Source organism: Macrobrachium nipponense, chromosome 16 (assembly GCF_015104395.2).
Source record: "Macrobrachium nipponense isolate FS-2020 chromosome 16, ASM1510439v2, whole genome shotgun sequence".
NCBI classification, from domain to species: Eukaryota; Metazoa; Arthropoda; class Malacostraca; order Decapoda; family Palaemonidae; genus Macrobrachium; species Macrobrachium nipponense.
Genome location: NC_087209.1, coordinates 84,112,832 through 84,130,148, shown reverse-complemented (window position 1 = coordinate 84,130,148; position 17,317 = coordinate 84,112,832).

The window sequence follows — 17,317 nt, the reverse complement described above, 5'->3', positions numbered from 1 at the left end:
AAAAAAAAATCTTGAAAAATCTAAACAATTCCCATTAAATGAGATATAAAATAATATCAAACAAAATACAAGTTAGTAAGTGCCACAATTAAAACTGAATAACGTTTAGTAAAATTATTAGTAATAATGCGTAAAGAAAGAGAAAAAAAGTTTTGCTAAAATTAATTGTTTTTTTATTTACATTAATTGGAAGATTTTTATCTTAAATGAAATATCTAAAGGAAGTGTCATATAATATATATTATATATATATATATATATATATATATATATATATATATATATATATGTGTGTGTGTGTATATAAATATAATATATATATATATATATATATATATATATATATATATATTATATATATATATATATATATATATATATATTAACCTGACATCCACTTACGTGGGCTTGTTTTGTGGACTTCTTGGGTCCTACATGGTGAACAGAAGACTTACAGATATGAAAATGGCTCTGATTGCAGTTATGTATCAGTTTGGCAAGAAATTCTCTTACATTTAAAGCTAAGAGGCTTACCTCTTTACAATATATATATATATATATATATATATATATATATATATATATATATATATATATATATATATATGCTGGTACTTTCATAATGCATATGTTATATAAAAGAGTTTTGCAACATTTTCAGATTCCTTATTTAACTCAGTTATAGGAGTCTAAAAAATGTTATCATATTTCGCATAACATAAGTTAAAAAGTTAATATAATGTAGAATGTGAAAAGAGAGAGATTAACTTTGTCCATTCCAAGCTAGAAATTGCTTCCAGAACTTGTCATCGCCTTGAGATTAGAGGAACTCAAGATATCAATTTTGTTTTGGAAACCTGTCAACACGTTTGATAAGGGACTCATTTTTCGGACGAGAATGTTTTTGTTGAGCATACTACGTACATGACTGGTTTCAAACGCGTATGTCTTTGCCGAAACCACGTGGAGTTTTCACAATTTTTCTGAAAAGTTACGTCATATTAAAAACTTCTAGAAAGATTGCACCATCTTTTGCAAACCCAAAAAGTTTTGTGCGAAATCCACTGTTCAGCTTCCGTACAAAAGGAGAGCATTCATTACAGACTTTGAATTTCTCTCTCTCTCTCTCTCTCTCTCATCCTCTCTCTCTCTCTCTCTCTCTCTCGCCATACTTGATATTAACGTAAAGATTTAATACTTACTGAATGGTCACTCATAAATTTTAGATTTTCTATTTCTTAAAGTTATTTAGTATTGTTTAGTGCTTTTTGTGGAATCTGAACAAGCATTGTACAAGTATGTAACGGCACCTTTTCTTTTGTGAAATATTGTGAATTGGTGAAATTTTTGGAGCTCGCTGCAGCAGAAAGAAACAATTAGTACCAAGGTAAAATGTTATTAAAGTGTATTAGTTGCAACTAATAGTTACAATGGTTCGAAGAACAACTACAATTTTTTCACATTGCAATTTTTTTGTTTAGTTTCATTTGAAGTTAAATTTTTGTGCATTCATCCATTTTTCTTATTGAAGTGATTTTCTTGTGCATTTATCCATTTTCTTATTGAAGTGTGTGTTTTTATTTTATATTCTGTATGATTGGTACTTTTTACTATTTTGGTATTTTCCATATTTTTCTATGATGTGTTTTCATTTGCATTCACAATTTGATTAACTTAGTTATTTCCAATAATTAATCATTGCACATTTAATTGAATTTAACACTTGTGAATTAATTTCATTTACTTAGAATTATTTACAAGTTTTAGTGTTGTTTAGCAATTGTAAATTAATTTCCAAATTTTAATTGTTGCCTAACACTTTTGAATTTCGATTAACCCTTAAACGCTGAAGCGGTAAAAAAAAAAAATCTCCCGTGTGCCGAGACATTTCAGAGTGAGCGCGGAAGCGGAAAAAATATTTTTTGTCAAAAAATCATAGCGTGCTTAGTTTTGAAGATTAAGAGTTCATTTTTGGCTCCTTTTTTTATCATTGCCTGAAGTTTAGTATGCAACCATCAGAAATGAAAAAAATTATCATTATCATATATAAATAATGCGATATATGATAGCGCCAAAAAACGAAATTCATATATAATTGTATTAAAATCGCGCTACGCGCAAAACGGTTAAAGATAACAAGTTACTTTTTTTTCGTTGTAATGTACACTAAATTGCAATCATTTTGGTATATAACAAATTGTAAAACGATAAAAGCAACACAGAGAAAATATTATCACAAAATAATGCATGAATTCGTAACGTGCGGACGTAAACACATATTTTTTTAAAAATTCACCATAAATCTAAATATTGTCCTAGAGACTTCCAATTTCTTTCAAAATAAAGACAAATGATTGAAAATTACTATACTGTAAGAATATTAGCTTACAAATGCAGTTTTCGACCATATCTGACGAGTTAAAGTTTACCGAATGTCGAATTTTTTTTATATATATTTTTTTTATATGCAATTATTTCGGAAATGAGAAAAGCTACAACTTTCAAATATTTTCTTTTTATTCTAAATGAAATTGCGCACATTTTCATATATAAAACTCTATGAAATGCCTAATATGAAACGGAGCAAATATTCCGAGAATGGGACTTACGCATTTTAGAGATTTGTGGTGGAGAATCCGCGCGCGGAGGGAAGGAAAGTTTTTTTTTTAAATTCACCATAAATTTAAATATTGTGCTAGAGACTTCGAATTTGTTTCACGATGAAGATAAATGACTGAATATTACTAGACTGTAAGAGTTTTATCTTACAATTGCGTTTTTCGACCATTTCGGTAGAGTCAAATTTGACCGAAGGTGGTGTATTATCGTGATTTATATACAAATATTTCGAAAATGAGAAAAGCTACAACCTTCAACTATTTTTGTTGTATTATACATGAAATTGCGCACATTTTCATATATAAAACGTTATGTAACGGCTAATTTAAAATGGTGCAAACATTACCACAATCGCAACGTATGTTTTTTTCGGAAGAGTTACCGCGCGGACGTAAAGAAAATGTTATTTTTTTCATAAATTCACCATAAATCGAAATATTGTGCTAGAGACTTCCAATTTGTTGCAAAATGAAGGTAAATGCTTGAATATTACTAGAATATAAGCGTTTTAGCTTACAATTGCGTTTTTTAGACCATTTCGGTAGAGTCAAAATTGACCGAAGGTTGGAAATTTGTCACTTATCATTTTTTTATATGAAAATATTTCAAAATTGATAAAAGCTACAACCATGGGTTGTTTTTAGTTGTATTTTGCATGAAATTACGCACATTTTCATATATAAAAACTTTATGTAACGACTAATTTAAAATGGTGCAAACATTACCACAATCGCATGTATGATTATTTTCGGAAGAGTTACCGCGCGGACGTAAGGAAAAAGTTTTTTCATAAATTCACCATAAATCGAAATATTGTGCTAGAGACTTCCAATTAGTTGCAAAATTAGGTTAAATGATTGAATATTACTAAAATATAAGAGTATTAGCTTACAATTGCGTTTTTCGACCATTTCGGTAGAATCAAAGTTGACCGAAGGTTGAAATTTTGGCACTTATCGTTATTTATATGAAAATATCTCAAAACTGATAAAAGCTACAATCATGAGTATTTTTTTGTTGTATTTTACATAAACATGCGCACATTTTCATATATAATACTCTATGTAACGGCTAATTTAAATGGTAAAAAATTATGTCAAAGTGACGAAATAATTTCCGAGATGTGTCACAGATACTTTTTAGTGCGGTAAGAAAGAAATTCGCGCTTGCGCGCCTGCGTAACGATTGTAAACAAAACAACACATTGATCCGTGAACTCCCAAGCATTCCCCAAAGGCGCGGTGATTCAAGAGTTTTCGGCTGGTAGGCCTAAAAGTATTTTTCCGCGAATTTTTAAAAAAAACTTTTGTATGTCGACGTAAATACGTCCAGTCGGCACCCGAGAGACAAAAAATGACGACGTAAAATACGTCCAGTCAGCGTTTAAGGGTTAATTAATCAATTTTCTAGAATTTTGTGATAAATTATTTTTTATTTAATTTGACTTAATTAATTCAAGAATTTGTTAAACTTTGCTTTGCTTTCAAGTAACAGTACATTTCCTTGATATTGTGAATTTCACTTATAAATTTTTAGTTTGATAATAAATTTTTGTATTTGAAATTTTTATAAGTGTTTTCTTTTTCGCCAGTATGATTAGATTATACTTAGGTAGAAACATAGAGTGGTAATTGAGCTGTTTTCCTTCAATATAATGGAAGTGAGTCAGAACCAGGGAAGTGCTTAGACTTCTGAAATCAGGGAAATACTTAGACTTTTAAAGTTGTTGATGGAGTGATGCCCTTTACTTAATTTGATTGCATATAGGATTACCTCACGCCTGTTTTAATGATAAGTTGTTTAAGGGATCACTGTTGCCTTTAGAGTATTCAGTCATATTTTACTCGTGATGAAGGTTCAGGTGTCTGGCTGATGTGAGGTAACAATTAATGATTGGTAAGTGTAGTGAGTAGATACTTGGCAATTCGACACAATATATATATATATATATATATATATATTATATATATATATATATATATATATATATATATATATATATAATATTTATATATATATATATATATTATATATATATATATATATATATATATATATATATACATATATATATATATGTGTGTGTGTGTGTGTGTGTGTGTGTGTGTGTGTGTGTATATATAATATTATAATTATATAATATAACTGACTGACATTTCATACGAAAATGGGATTATATGCCTAGCACAATCTGTTTGACTGTACGGTTATGAATCATTATTTGACAATGTGAGCTATACCTAGAAGATTTTTCTATGTTCATAACAAAGCTTCAAGAAGAATATTAAGAGTCAGATGGCAGGAAGAGTGAAAAATTATACTACTGTGTTCCGTATTTAGACGACATAATGAAGTAAGGGAAATGGAGATGATTTGGAACCAGTAATAGTCAGGAGATCCATCTTCACTTGGATGAGAACTTTGAGACAGTAGCTTGAAGATCTGTGGAAGTATAAGCACTGGAAAGACATTTCAACAGCAGAATTTCATAGAGGTCCTCTGCATCACAGCGTAGGAGACGATGATATATATACAAGTGTTTGTGTGTGTGTGCGTGGACATTTGCGAAGGAAGCTGACGAAACACTTACCAAACAACCATATTCCTCTGCTAACAAAGGAAACAACAACACAGAACTCTGCAAGTTTGCAGACAACTTCCCACAACGTCAATTGTGTGGTAAGGATTTCTCTTACCAAGGATATCGGGGACAGGAGCCATTCAGAATTTCGCATGTCAATAACGAGAACAATGAGACACAAGGAGACAAGCACTACAGTATATTCACTTCTCTAATTTTACTAAAATTGCATGAAAATGGTAAGTTCTCTCGAATGATCGAGCTAATATTCAAAGTCTTTATTAATACTGGTTACTTTCTGTAAACTTTGGAATGAATATCATAACAAAGGTAAATCTCTGTCCTTGAAGCTTATTTCTATCCTACGTTCTTTTCCACTGTGGTGAATTTGGCGCAATACGTATACAGCCTTCTTTTAGACAGTATTTACAGTAAACAATATCTTGATAAGTGTGATATGCTGATCTTGAATGCATATTTATATGAGTACTTAGTCATCTTAGTAATTGTTTACAAAAGTTACGTTGCAGTAGTCAATTGGATATTTGCAAGATCAATTTACTTGATTCCACGTTTGATTTCATCTTTGACTGAAAATAACGTAACATTTTAGAGATTTAGACCATAGCTTACCTTAGATATTCAAAAGGATGAGACTTTAAAACATAAAAGAAAGATGAGGTTGGCTTAGCTTAATTAGTAAACTTTACTTGAGCATTATGAATTCAGGTGGGGCTACTGCAGTCTGAAACTTAATCCAGAGAGTATTTCAATTTATCGTGATCCTTTTTGGGGAAATAGTTTTATGCATTTATTGGTTTTACAAGGGTATTCTTTTCCCACATTTTGTAGTCCTTAATGTATTGTAGTCAAAATAAAATATTGAAACAGGAAACCATAGATGCAATTCGTTTTCATAATACAAATTAGAACGTATAAATAATACAATTTAACATGCAATAACATAACCGCTGGGCTTCTCTTGACATTTGGATAAAAGATGCGGTTACTGAATATGTGGTTTAGTATTTTGTTGCCATGTGTGCTTTTATTAAAGTAAAAGAAATTTGACAGTAATATGGTCTATGCCTTTCAAAAATGTGTTATCAGAGGTTCGAACTGAATAATTAGCTTTTGGTAAAGACTGGATGGCACAAACTGCTTCCTTAGAAACTATACGGAAACAGTCACTGTTTTGGAGCTCCTGCCACATGAAAAAATAAGAGAATAAAATTCCAGTAATGTGGTAAAGCAGTGACTGAAGATGGAGTGGTAGAATTCTCAATGATGGTAAGAGATATAAATTTTTCAGTAACTTTGTAAGAAAAAAATGCGAAAATGATCCAACTACTGCTACCTCATATGATTTTGTTGAGGGTCTTTGGAAAAGGCGGAGTGGGGGAAAACTTAGTCCTTGAGCTTTTTTGAGTTGGAAATCCTTGTGTTATACAAACTTGAAAAATGTGAGAGTTAGCCATCCTTTATGCTTTTGTAGCATTATGAATAACTACTATGAGTGAATTTTGTTATGTCATAGCAAAAAATAAATAAATAAATAAATATATAAAAAAGTAAAATAGAAACACTCCTCTTTACAGTAGTTTTTCCAGTCATAATTATCTATCACTGACTGTTTCTAATGTGCTAATGCGTTGAGAATTTGGTAAGCAGTCAAGAGTAATTATACAAAAAAATGGAGAATGCCAGCGTGTAATTTTGAGTATTGTGTATATTAGTAACTTGATTTTTTTTGAAGTTCAGAATACACAATTCTGAAAAAAATTTGCTATTAATAACAGCAATATTCCTAAATTAAGGATGATAATGTTGGAAAAAGTGCTATGGCTGCGGACAAGCACCAGTCCAGTCCTGTGTCTAATGGAAAATTTTTAAAATCTCAGAAAAAAAACACCCAAAACTATGAATTTTTCCAAAATAAAATGTCATATTATCCTAATGATTATGCTTATAACTTAATAACATTGTCTGTGATGGTCATTTGTTGTTTAGAGACCACTCTGAGGATGGACAGCTGATAATCTTGCTCGTAAATAAATGCTCTCCTCATTTTCCAGTTTTCTTCTAATGCATTGCGGCAAATTGTGCTCGAGATGAACAAAAGATGCCCTCGATATTCCCTGATTTACTGGGTTCATTGTTTGTCTTAGATGATATCACCTTGTCTCATTTTTGTCCTGTCTCCTGGGAACAGTAGCACGATTGTATTCATTTGGTCTCCTTTCCTTTTATTGATGCGTCTATATATATATATGCGAGAGCGCGTGCAAGCGTGTTTATCTTTATGCAATTTTAAATGAAAAAGAATAAAATATAGCAATGGATGCTTAATTTACACGAAACCGCTTAATTTTTTTTGCACACCTTTTCAAGTCATTATCACACTCTGGTAGTCACTTATAAAAGTGAAATGCAGCAAATTCATTTAAATGATCACACATGCAGTACTAAAGATCGCTACAATTGGTGTTATTTCAACACAGCCAGATTAATCTCTTGCATTCTAACAAAATTTTTGTAGTGATTACATATCAATACTAAACATTATTGCACTCCTGTATTGCATTCAGTAGTAATACTATTTTCACTCATGAGACCACAAAAAATTTACTCCAAATTGTACACATATATCAAAACATCATGAACTGGCATTATTGATATTCGCAAAAGATAAAACTATTATACTAGTCCTGATGATGGTATGAAAAGGACTGCATTAAAAAATGAAAACGCTTTTACAAGAAATTAAATAGCATAACATGAGAATGTGTGTTAATACACTGAAAGGGAATGATAGACTTGGAAAGAGATTGGGATAATCAGATAACCACAAGAACTAGACCTATGAAGATTAAAAACAATTGCAGTTCTTCTCTCAAAACCTAATGTTATCACAGACGAAGCTGGAGACAGCACGTGTCAGTTAGGACAGACACTTATTCTTTAATTATCAGGAACAATAGAAGCAAGGACCTGTCGGATAAGATCAAAATCAGGATAAGGTCAAATACAACTCTAAGAGTATAAAACAGCAACTCTGTAACCTTACTCTCCCCTACTTTGTGAGTACCATATAACCATAAACAGTAAATTATGCTTATAAGTAAGAACCATCACACCTGAAATTGACAACTTGATGCAAAAGGCAATTGTCTAGCTAGCGTACTTACCCATATCAATTAATTAATACCAAAATATTCTTAGTAAATACACCTTTAAAAAAATGGAAGTGACCCTATGTTAACTGTACCTCCAGCACATTACCAAATTACATGGGTACCACTTTGTTTTATCTACTTCGCTTAGATATGAAAATTACTGTATAACATTAAATAACCATTTCATATAAAAAGATGAACCACTTTTTTCTTTCTAGGTATGGGTATATTTAGGCTACCACATACCCTAATAGTGTTTACTCGTGGCCTACCTAGGTTTTACCACAATTGATGTTTTTCTATATAGTAACTTTCCTATCAGTTGTCTCCATACTGTATCATATTTCATTTCTTTTATATTCTCTGTTATATTATGATCACTATTTTATTTTCTCATTCTGCCTTAACATGGAAACTATGTGTGTGAGTACCTGTAAAACTCTTTGCGTTTAAATTTTTAGCACGTACAGTGTTTCTCAGTGATGATGCAACCAAAGCCAATTTTTTTTAAGAACAATTAAAAGTAATTAATCATCTTCTGTTATATTGCAATTGATGAGGTTTCATTTCCCCTCTTGTTAAGTTGACTCTGATATGATTTCACACGTATCATAGCAGCACACAAGAGAATATAATAATTATCACAGTTGACAATATATTTCACCTCAATAATTTTTCAGTTCATTATATAATGTAATTTTGTTTCCAATCTTTATAGTCATGTTTCATAAGCTTCGTCGGCAAAATATTTGCTATAAGTTTTTCACTTTTATGTTTTTCAAATTTTTTAAGTATATTCAATAGCAAGAGAGAGAGAGAGAGAGAGAGAGAGAGAGAGAGAGAGAGAGAGAGAGAGAGAGAGAGAGAGAGAGCATTCGATACTGTGGTAAGAAACCATCTTATACTCACACACAAGGAGAAACATCTGTAATTTTTCATTTGATGGTGTTTTATTATAATTTTCACTGCATATTTTCAGTTGACACGAATGATTATAACACCATATTAGTTTATTATTGGACAATAATTTCCCATTTTATGGTCTTTTGTCTGAAAAATGCAATGTTTGTGTATCAAGTGTACAGATCATGTTTTTGACGTCATTGCTTATATTTCCATTTTCACACAAGTTTTTATTTTTTATTCCCTAAATGGATATCAGCAGTTGGTTTTGCCTTTTTTTTCTGTTGTAAACTATTAATAAAAAAATCCCGAATCTGTATTAAAGTAAAAATTCATAAATATCATACCAAAAAAGGACATACAGCAGCTATTTCCCAGTAACCTTTGAAAACTGTTGTATCATGGATCAAACAGATGAAATCGCTAATATATGAGAATTTCAATAAAAAATTTTTTTTTTTTAATATGAATATATATAAAGATTACACTATGGTGATGTGTCATATCGATGCATGACCCATCTCCCGCGTAGGACATGGCACCCTTGTAGTAAAAGATTAATTAGAAATATTTTTATTGAAATTTCATTGTGAAATATTTCCCAGATGTTGACAAGACGGTGAGTTGCTCATCTCTCTCTCTCTCTCTCTCTCTCTCTCTCTCTCTCTCTCTCTTTCTTGTGCATGATTATTACAGGTTATAGTAATATCCTTCAAGAAAATGCAAAAAAACAAGAAAAATATGAATGTGATGAATAAAACAAAGCAAAAGCTTCAACAAAGTCAAACACTACAGTCTAGGTGCCAGCACCATTGCTTACGCAGTGAAACCCTGCAATGTTAACTGCTTTAAACTTTATTCATGCAAACATGTTCTCTATAGATAGGATAGCCAAATTACCTTGGTTGCTACTCTGACAATGTTGAGCATTTCTCAGTGCCAGCCGATCAGTTTGGTGAACAAACATATATCAAGCAAGGGAAAGATGCTGCAGGTATAAAAGGTATCTCAACAAGCAATGAGCAAGTGTCTGTATGGGGAAACAGTTTCAGCGTATGTGCCTACCTTGATATAACCATCAAACATATGTCCAGTGATGCTGGAGATGAGGGGGAGACATGGTAAAGATATGGCTAAGGAAAAAAGCACAAGGAAGAGAGAGAAGCAAGATGAAGACTAGACAAGGTTGATCGCAGGATGATCACACCAGAGTAGAAAAGTACTCTCACCACCTCAATGAGCAGCATTCAGGCGTCTATATCTGCAATGGCCAAGTGGCACCTGTCACAGTGAACGTTAAGGGTGCATTTGCCATCGGGTATGAGCAGAACAAGCAGTTCACTGATTCTCTTAGCAGTAACTTCCACACACCCATAAAGAAGAAAGTAAAGGCAATGGTGGCACTCAAAAATATGTCCCTGTCAAAAGAAAGGCAATCTATGACATGGAATTTCTGTTCTGCTTCCTACAGTTGTGGGACAGCAGCCAATTTGGAGATAGATGATATTTTACACGTTGACTGAGTCCAGTTCCTCTAGCCCTTATTGATGAGTATGCTCCTTGAGGAAGGGCAACAGTGCAGCACTTCTTAAATGCCTCAATATCTCTGAAAAAACTCCATCTGCTTTATATGTGGTGTTAGTTGATGCTGGTCAGTTACTGTACCATTTAGTTTGGCCAGGTTCTGGAATCACAAGTGTCTACTTCTGCACTTTCTAGTACCGCAAGGAATCATCATCCTACTATGTGCCCGCAAGTGTCACTGCCGCTGACACACCCTTAGCCATTGTCGCTTATGTACTGGTGAGAGTGCCAGTTACACGCCTGTATTTCCAGGAACTCAGAGTGTCAAGAAACCTCCAAGGTGGACAGGGCTCAATAAGACCAACAATGAGAACGAAAGGAACGAGAAACTCAGAGCTCATGATCTAGCAATTGCTATCATTAGGGCCAAGCAACCTCCTCCTGCTATGGCCTTCTCTGTGTTGCCAGCAATAAATAGCTTGGTCCAGCCCTGGATGGACAAGGAATCTGAAAGTGTTTGATGATTACAATCCCACTCCTACAGAAGCCACCCTCATAATTACAATCCCACTCCTACAGAAGCCACCCTCATGCTCAATAAACACATCCTAGGAAAAGGACACATCACCCTTTGCCTTAGTATGGCAAGCAATCACCCGTGCATACAAGATAACACCTGAGAAGTGGTGACAGAACTGGTGCAAACTACAGAAGGATACAGAACAGTCTTGGATGGGTTGGGTTTATCATAAAGATAGGAACTTTAACCTATGGATGGAGTCCCTTCCGACAAAGGTCTACGCTACTGCTGTGGAGCAATTCAAGATGGAAGATTTCTTTTATTACACTCCCAGCACATTCACTATATACCTTAATGAAAGGTGCCCTGAATGTGTCGCTAAATGCTGCTGGCTGGCTGATGAGTGAGAGACACATCTTGCCCACCTGAGCTCCTTGCATAAGAAGGTAAGTCCTCACAGTTTTTCTTCGGCAAAGGCACACCTAAAAAATTGTCCCAGCAAACCTGGAAATAATCATATGGCTGTTCCAACCAAAAACACATCTGCTGCTTCTGGACCCCAAGCTCGTCCTACTAGCGCTCCCACTGGAGCAGGATTAAAACGAGACTAACTTCAGACAATCTGCAAAGATTGCAATAAACATGGGCATGTGTCAGCTTGATATGTGCTCTGCCATCAGTATGACACTCAGGACACAGTTGCGTCATTTATGCCCGCCATTGCTTTGGTAACTACCTGAACTTCTCTCTGCCCTCCTGTAGAAGGCCCTATCTACGTGGCATCATCTAACCAGCACCCCCAAGGGCGCCAGGTACGAGCTTTTGACGACACTGGTGCACAGATATCCATCATAAGATAGGACAGACTTTCTCACAGGGTTAAGGCAAACCCCCATAAACTTAACCATTCAAAGCATAAATGGCATTAAGTTTTTCCTTCCTGCCTTCCTAACTTGTAGATTCATCCCGAATCTACAAGTTAGCTGTTGCCAGATTTCTTCCAGGAGGATACGACCTCCTGCTGGGACAGGATACCCTGCCCCACCTTACTCCAAACATCCTAGTATGATAAATAGCTGCCAAATGCCTCCATCAGATGTAGGAAATACCCAGAGACACACTTCAACCTACTGCCAGTGTCACTTGGGCGCCCTGGGCAGTGCCATAGCCATCTTCCTTCAGGAGATCCCACTTGTACTATACTACCTTACTTTTAGTGTCATTTGAACTCACTGAGCAGTGCCATATTCCATCCTGTTCGGACATCGAGACCAAGCACCAGCACTCATTGTGTCTGGTCCTGCCTCAAAGCCAGTGCCAGATCCCATGCTGAATCTCACTCCCGGAGATCCTAGATGTGACACCACCTCACTACCAGCGCCACTTGCGTGGCCTGGGCAGTGCCAAAATCTTACTATTCCAGATCAATGAGACCAACCATAAGCCTTGCCCTGCCGATGTGACAATGCCAGTGCCACATCAAGATCCACATCTCACCTGTGAACCTTCCACGCCCTCAACTCGCCTTTCCACTCTCAGCTGGTGGCAGAGTTGAAGGATTTGCGCCAGCAGTTGATCGATCTTGTTAACTCTGCCCCTGCTCTGGTTGTTGCAGCAGCCAGAGAAGGTGCCCCCTACAGCAACATCGAATCATCAGATTAGGAGAGGCTAAGGGGAGAGAGGTAAATGATGTTGGATGCCCATTTCGGTGAAAGTTTTAGTTCTCACGGCACTGGTGCCAATCCGGTACACTGCCACTCATATTTTCTGAGTGACTTGGCACTGTAATCCAGAGTCGGATGTCCAGTCAGATATACTCGGAGTCCTGTGTGACTCTGATGATGAAGTTACCTTTCCCTTTCGAGTCAGATTTTAACTTTTACCAGTGACCGATGCCTATTATAGAGACAACGATCATGCATATCCCATCGTATCTTTTATGAGATTAAAACTTTTTGCAGTACCCAAAGAAGTTCCAAAACAGATACTGGTGTCGAAGGAGATGGAGTTTAAACATGAAAGATTATAATTAGAGAGTTGAATATAACTTAAGGAACTAGTTATATCTAGGAAGCTTATTTTCCTACCTTTCTCTTAGAACGAATTTGTAAAGTATATTTAACTCTCATACATAAATAATCTTTTACCCCTTGTGTATCCCGATGTGAAACCTTTATTTCCCCACACTCTTTCCAGTGCCAAACTTCGTGTCAGCAGTAACACAACCTGGGAAAAAGTGTAATTGCTGGGGACAAGCATTTAAATGAAGCAGTTGAGGCATTTCTAGAGTTCGTATGAATTAATTGAGTTATGTAACATAAAAGACACAGGGAAGTCAGCTTAATGGTAAAGTACATTCCTGAGAGGAATTGAGTATTGCTTTGAAAGCTTGTTCTTCGAAACGAATACTCAGATGTTGCTGGTTGTAAGACCCTCTAGCATCTTCATAAGGTGGGGAGGTGTTACGAGTGTCCATTTAGACTCTTTTTATTTCTTTTCCTCGACCAAGCTCAAAACTAAAAGAATAACTGAGGGAGTAAAGAAAGGGAATTTTAAGTGCAAAGGAAATTTTGAAAATGAGAAAAAAGAAATGAATAGAATAAAGTACTTTATGTGAGGATCCAGTACAAGTAACCCCCTTCTTGTTTTGACTGTTTAGAAAGCCGTGAGATTATTTTTGACTTGACATCTGTGTTCCCCAACAATATCTTGTTGATGGAAAGCATGTCAGCTATCATGATTTACGGCTTATCAAATGTGATTTATTACTTGTTATACCCCTATTTTATTACTTGTTATACCCCTGTTTCAGATTTCAAAATTTACGATGAAAAGGATTTTAAGATATATTAGGAAATCAAGTTTTTGGATTAGCTATTACAGTACACATTCCTGATGAAGTAGCCAGTGTATAATATATATGTTACAAGGGCCTAATTAACCTTGTCTCATAAAAGGAAAGAAAAACAACATCTGGTAACTTGACGTACCTCGAGCATCCTCCACGAAATTGTGTCTCTGTAGCTAAATCAAGTTATTAAATCTAGACTAAAACCAAACTCTAGGATACGCAAATAGAGCTTTACTACCCCCCCCCCCCCCCCCCCCCCCCCCCCCCCCCCCCCCCCCGCCAAAAAAAAAAAAAATGAAAATTAATTGGAAATCCCAAAACATAAAATACAATCACTCCTAATAATAATCATCTCAATTAAAATGCCACACACTGCCTCTTTATAAAACACATCAGTTCAATCACTATTTCTATTTTCCCAAAAACTAGGTAATAAAAGTGTCAGTCAGAGAATTCATTTTATGTGGTGACATTCGAATCCATCTGAGAAAATAAACCACAATTATCAGAAATAAAATACGCACCACAATTATCAGAAATAAAATACGCACACAATAAAATGGAAAAGCATAATTATGGCATGGGAGGATAAGAAAATGTTTTTTCACTGCACTTCGACTTTTCTCAGGGCATCTGTAAAATGTTCAGTTCTTTAACAAAGTCTTTTATCAATATTACCTTTCTGGATGGGTCTTCTGCAATTTCCTTAAGGCCTCGTTTCACGTATCACTCAGTAGCTTCTTATCTACAATAGCCGCATTTTGCCTGTGGTCTCTTTATATTATACTCTACGAACACTAGAGTGTCGTACATACAAAAGGCATTTAATTGTTCTAGAAGGTTCCATGAACATGCCCTGTTTGGCGCACGAACAGATGCACATGTTCGCATTTTTCTGACTTCACTGTCAAGGTAGGTCAAGTTCTCACTTTCGCTCTCGCTTCTGAAGCCTGACATGTTTTATTACGTCGGCTGTGTCGTTCATTCACCCAAAGTATTCGCTGATAAATTGAAGCTTTTCCACAACACTCACGACTGTTTGTTGAACATTCCAATCAGTTCGCAACAAAGTTCGTTACGCCCTGTATAAAAATTACTATTGTTTTCAGTAGTGCAGTTAACAATAATATATTCATACATATAATATATTATATTTATATATAATATATATAAATATCTATATATATACATATATATCATAGTATAATATATATATATATATATATATATAGATATATAGTATATATATATATTATATATATATATATATATATAGATATATATATCTAGTAGTATATATAGATATATAGAGATAGATAGGATATAGAAGTATATCCGAGATATTATATATATATATTATATTAGAGGTACTGAGATATAGATATATATAGAGATAGAAGATTGAGGATAACTATATCATAATATCTATATATATTTATCTGTTAATTAGTTTTTTTTATATTGTTTATATATATATAGTACTATATATATATATATATATACTATATATTATATATATATATATATATTAAAGATATATGCCACAAAGGAAAAATAAACGAAGGAGTAACTGCGAGACCTTTCGACGTTTCCACGTCCTTTCCTAAGCAGAACTGACATACATGGGACAAAAGACAAAACCAGAAGATTCGTATAACTGACAGATAGGGATTATAAAGAGATTAGTACCTAGAATCCGACACACCTGGAAGAGATTAACCTTCCCAAACAAGCATAAACAATGGGTGCGATTAAAAGTTTAAGATAACCATCACAGATACAAGGAAAAGACAATTAAAGAATTATAGTGACAGCTGTTCAGAACTTTGGTGGAAACAAAGCCATGTTTTCACAAATAAACTATTCACAGTACAGGTTAGACATACATTACAACGAAGATAACTCAAAGGCAACTAATTTTTATTTAAGTCTGTAATTATTTAAGCATGTTACAAATACAAGGGTCTAAATGAAAAAGGCCACGACTAACATTGAAATTACAATGAAAAGTAAGTTGTATTAAAGCAGATTCTAAAAGATTTCGTGATAAGACATCTCTTGACCTTGCAATTACTGATCTACCAACCCAATTTATTCGGTGGTTGTTTTCACTTAAATGAATGAATATTGCATTCGATGTTGCCCGCCCAGTTTTTACAGAAAAATATTTATGCTGGCATAGCCTTACTTCTAGGCCCTTGTTAGACTGTCCGAGATGAAATGAGGGGCAATCCAATATTTGGATAAAGAAATTGAATACATAAGAAAAATAGGGAAAGATTTATGCTATCCTTCACATTTATTAGATATTTGTTATGATAAAGCCCACAAAAAGTTTTATAGTGTAAGTAAAACACAGAAAGAAACTTTTAAGAACATTCTCAGTTTGCTTTTTTTTAACGGATTTGAAACCATTAAATCTTTGTTAATAGCTTTTAATGTCAACTGTGTTTTCTCCTATACTAACACACTAAAAGGAATGTTAATAAAAAATAGCCCCAGAGAAAGCAACAACATAATATATGTATGGATTGTCCCTAATTTTATCTCGGACAGTCTAGCAAGGGCCTAGAAGTAAGGCTAAGCCAGCATAAATATTCTGTAAAAACTGGGCAAACATCTAATGCAATATTCATTCATTTAAGTGAAAACAACCACCGAATAAATTGGGTTGGTAGATCAGTAATTGCAAGGTCAAGAGATGTCTTATCACGAAATCTTTTAGAATCTGCTTTAATACAACTTACTTTTCATTGTAATTTCAATGTTAGTCGTGGCCTTTTTCATTTAGACCCTTGTATTTGTAACATGCTTAAATAATTACAGACTTAAATAAAAATTAGTTGCCTTTGAGTTATCTTCGTTGTAATGTATGTCTAACCTGTACTGTGAATATGTATTGTGAACATGGTTTTGTTTACCAAAGTTCTGAACAGCTGTCACCCATAATTCTTTAATTGTCTTGTCCTTGTATCTGTGATGGTTATCTTAAACTTTTAATCGCACCCATTGTTTATGCTTGTTTGGGAAGGTTACCCTCTTCCAGGTGTGTCGGATTCTATGTACTAATCTCTTTATAATCCCTATCTGTCAGTTATACGAATCTTCTTGTTTTGTCTTTTGTCCCATGTATGTCAGTTCTG